Source organism: Triticum aestivum, chromosome 1D (assembly GCF_018294505.1).
Source record: "Triticum aestivum cultivar Chinese Spring chromosome 1D, IWGSC CS RefSeq v2.1, whole genome shotgun sequence".
Classification (NCBI taxonomy): Eukaryota; Viridiplantae; Streptophyta; class Magnoliopsida; order Poales; family Poaceae; genus Triticum; species Triticum aestivum.
Window position 1 is genome coordinate 141,489,923 of NC_057796.1, and position 4,532 is coordinate 141,494,454.

Here is a 4,532-nt window from a genome sequence, read left to right on the forward strand (position 1 = left end):
GAGGCATACTGGAGAAGGATTCGGCTCTTTGGAACTACGCAGCCACCGTAGCTAGTTCAAGAGCTCAAGAACACTCTGAAATACACACCAAAGCAGGACTAGGGTATTACGCATCCTCGCGGCCCGAACCTGGGTAAACGATCTTTGTGCTAGCTCCTAAACCTGCTCTTCTCACAACCCCGCGCCCGCCAACCATAGAAGGGATCCAAGTGATCCATTAGGTGTCGTTTCCCCGACATCTTTGGCGCGCCAGGTAGGGGTGCAGTTGTGATAATCTGGTTTAGCAGCCAGCTTAGCAGTTCCTCGTGGCCATGGCTTCTAAAGAAGAAGACGGCCAAGAGAATGGCGCCGTCTGCAAGCGCGAAGGGCGCCAGTGCGGCGACAGGAAAGCTAAGTCATTCCAAACTTTAAATATTTCCTTTTTAGATAAGGTTATTCCCCTCGGAGATCTTGTTCTTTGTATGGAAAACCTGCACGCAAGGGGCCATCCCGCTATTGGCAATGCCCTTACTCTGTTTTGAGTCCATTCAACAGCTTAAGCGGCCGCGTCGAGAACGGCGGGGTAGCCTTCCGCAATTGGCAACGCTCTCGATTCTGACTCGAGTCAAGCTCGAGAGTTCGAGCGGCCGCGTTGAGAGCGGTAAGGTGGTTTGCCTGGCAGCAAGCACACCCAGCAGGCTATCGAGGATCCGTCCTCGAGGCGCCGCGGCTTGGGTTTACGCGCCGACCAGCCTACCCAAAGAAACGTAGGGTGGACATACAAAAAGGGATTCAACAGGAAAATAATATGCGTCAATTTAAAAGTACTGCAGAGTTATATTACATCAATTGTTGTTGCGGATGTAACTAAAGATAGAAATTGTCTTGGTCATGAACCTGCAGCGACGATAAGAAACGGGGTGCCTAATCCCGGCGCTGGCCCTCCACCCTCTGAATTCCGTCGACGCGGCTGATGATGGGCTTGATACGCTCCTTGAGCGGCGTGAGGTCAGCATCCTCCGGCAAGCTCTCTAGCGCGGCGTCGAAGTCAAGGGTGGGGTTCTAGTACGCCACCTTGGTGAGGACCTTGGTCATGGCACCCCGGCAGAGCTTCCGGGCCTCATCGGCCAGCGAGGCCGCCCTGGTGGTGCGAAGATGCTCCAGGGCTCCAAGGACACCCTCAAAGAACAGGGTCAGCTTGGCGTTGGGGCTCGCGTTGTGCTCCGGGGTGTACCTCACATTTGGCATCCCCATGGTGGCTAACTGCATGGTGATCCTGCCGGCGACGTCTTCGAGGCGGCCGATCCAACGATTCTCACCATCCACAAAATCCCTGTGGTTGGCGGCTTCCTTCTTCCGCTGCTACTTCTTGGCCTCCAGATCCTTGGCCAGGGTCTCCTCCCGGGCCTTGGACTCCAAGAGCGTCTGCTCAAGACCCTCCAGCTTCCGCTTCAGGTCTTTGATGTGGTCGTTGGCCTTGGAGAGCTGCTCAGCCTTGCCAAGGACTGCGCCCTGCGCCTCCACCAGGGCACCGTTGAGCGTGTCCTTCTCCTTGGACAGCATCAGGACCTGGTCCTTCAGCTTGTCCCGCTCAACCTCCAGCTCCTTCACCTTGCCAGCGTGAACCAGAGCCTGGGCATTGAGTGCCTCCTTGTGCCTCTGCTCCAGCTCCTGGGTCCGCTGCACGACGAGTTTCTCCACCTCGCGTCCTTGCCGCGGAGCGTTGCGGCGAGCCTCTCCTCACCTGCGGCAAGGTCCTCCTCCTGGGAGTTTAGCGCAGCCTGCTGCTGGTGCCGAGCAGCCTCGGCCTGAGCGGCCTCCTGCTTCGCCATTTCCTGGGCCTTCTCGATGTCGGCCTGCTTCATGAAGAGCGCCAGGTCGCGCTCAGCCAGCGCGTCCTGGGCGGCCTTCAGGTCCTTGTGGGCCTGGTGGAACCAAGCCTGCGCCTCGGCAACATGCCCCTCAAGGTCCGCCTCCGCCTTGTCCACCACCGCCATCCCGGACTTGGCCTTGTCCAGGCAAGCACGGCGAAGCGCCCGGAGCTTCTGGAAGTTGGCGCCCATGGCCTGGAGGAGCCGCTCTTCCTGGGAACCGCCGCCACCGGCGCTCGGCTGGTCTATGACCTCAAGCCCGGCGGCGGCGAGCACTTCATTATCGAACACCTCCCCTTCGACGGGCGCCCCGGTGCTCGCCATCCCTGGGAGGTGGACGAACAGGTCGTCGCTCACCCTCAGATAGCTGCCTGAGCCAGAGGCAGCGGAGGAGGAAGGTTGGTCGTCAACCACCTCCTCCTCGGCAGCGTTCTTGCCGGCCTCCCCGACGGTCCCCTTGCCGGCCTCCTCGGCAGCAGCCTTGCTGGGCTCCCCGGCGGGCCCCTTGGTGGCATCTTCAGCAGCGGCCATGGCGGCCTCCTCGGCAGCGATCCTGTCGACCTCCGCCGTGCCATCCCTGGCGACATCCTCGATGACGGTATCTATGTCCTCCGGATCCGCGGAAGGAGGATCTGGATACCGAGAAGGGGATGAGGCGAAGCCGAGACCAAGATTCAGAAAGAACAGAAAAAGAACAGGGACGGAAGGCAAGTGACTTACCCGTGCCGGGCTGGGAAGCAGAGGTCCCCTCCCCGCCAACATTTGGCGCCGAGGCGAAGCCACCAGCGCCCGAGTTCGCCTCCTCCTCGTCCGTGTGCATGGGCTCGGTGCTTGGCGCCCTTGCCGGGGATGCCCGTCGGGGTGGCGTGGTCGATGGGGGCGGCGTGTTGGGGGTAGCCCTCTGTGGCTCCTCCTGCTGATGTCCTCCTCCTGCAATCACGGCAAGATCAGCACCAAGGGATCATGCCCCCAACACACGTTGACGAAGGGCGAGTGATGAACTTATGCTGGGGGCTGCTGTCCGGGCTGCTCAACACCACCAGCGGTGTGCCGAAAGCGCTTGCCAAGCGCTGGCCGCCCGCCGAAGCCCTGGCCCTTTTCACCCTCTGGGCCAGTGTCTCCACATCCCTGCAAAGATGAAAATGAATCAAGATAAGTGGGACGGTCTGAGGGAACGGAGATGACAGAAAGGGACAAGATACTTACTCGTCCTCCACCTCCTCCTATGTTGCCTTCCTCTTCCTCCTTGGGCTGAGGGACCCGAAGTCGAAGACGACCTCCGCATCAACGTATGCCAGAGGGGGGGGGTAAGAAGGTGGGGTCTGAACACGCTTGGACGAAGGAGAGGCAGCTGCCTTCTTCTTCGCCACTGCGGCCCTCACCAACTTCTTCGCCGCCGCGGCCCTCGTTTGGCGCACGGACCCCTCCTGGGCTTGTCGCGGTTGCACGGCCCTGCCAAGCCGGACCGGCTCGCCAGAGGTGGCCCGCCACAGGACTCGCCCTCTCCCCGTGACTGGAGGGTCGACAGCCTCGGGCTCCTCCTCCGATGACTCGTCGACCACACCTTCGACGAGAGGGGCCCCGGTGCCGGCGCTGCTGGCTTCCCCAGCGGACTCCGCCCACTGGGTAAGCTCCTTCTCCTCCGCGGCCACCGCGGCCCTATCCTCCACGTCGTCGGCGCTGCCGGCCTCCTTGGCGAGCTCCGCCTCCGCCGCCCTGGCGGCAATGTAGTCCAGCTCCGCCTGGGTGGTGTCCTGGACGAGCCGCGGCTCATCGCGGACGTACTTCTACTTTAGGGTGTCAAATAATTCCTGCACATGATCCTCCGGCGGCTTGGCCCAATTTGGGACGAGGTCGTGCGTGTTGAACTCCGGCATCATGGCGATGATGTCGTTTCGACGCGAGTTGTTGCTCAGCGGAACCACCCCCGCCGGCAACTTAAACAAGGGCTCCTTGGCGACCTTGCCGGCGTTCGCGGCCTTGCTGGACCGTTCGACCATGCCGTCGCGGTTCACGTCGAGCTGGAAAAGCCACTGGCAAAAGTGGGCGTGCCCCATCACCGTGAGGTTGTGATCGAGGCCGGGGCGAAGCCTCATGATGTTATCCGCATTCGTGAAAAGCCAGGCCGGCCTCCCCTTGTTGTCTAGCGGGGCGATTCAGCGGCGGATGAAATCCGCCCCGATCATCTCGAGGGTAAGCCCGGCCTCGGTGAGGCGAAGAATCCTGGTGGTGGCGACCGTGAGCTTCGCGTCGTCGGCATCAACATCGCTCCAGTCACTTCGGTGAACCGGTGGCGCTTGGCGAACCTCGCAGAATGCTGGTGGATCCTGCTCCTCAATCCAGCACCACCGGCCCCGCCACTCCTCCCACCTCTCCTTCTAAGCGCCCTCCGGGTATGTCCCCTTGGACCTTGGGATCCAGGCGACACAACCGGAGATGGCGCCCCCCTTTTGGATCCGAGGGAAGAAGTAGTGGCGGAAGAGTGTCGTGTTGGGATGCACCCCGACGAAGCCCTCGCAGAGGTGCGCAAAAAGAGCCATGCACGCCACGGCATTAGCAGTAAAATCCAGAAGGTGGAAGTCATAGGTGTGCACGATGTCGCTGAAGAAATCAGAGAAGAGGGGGCAGAGGCTGCAAGAAAAGTAGTCGACGAAGAACAGGTACCGATTCGGGCCGGCCTCG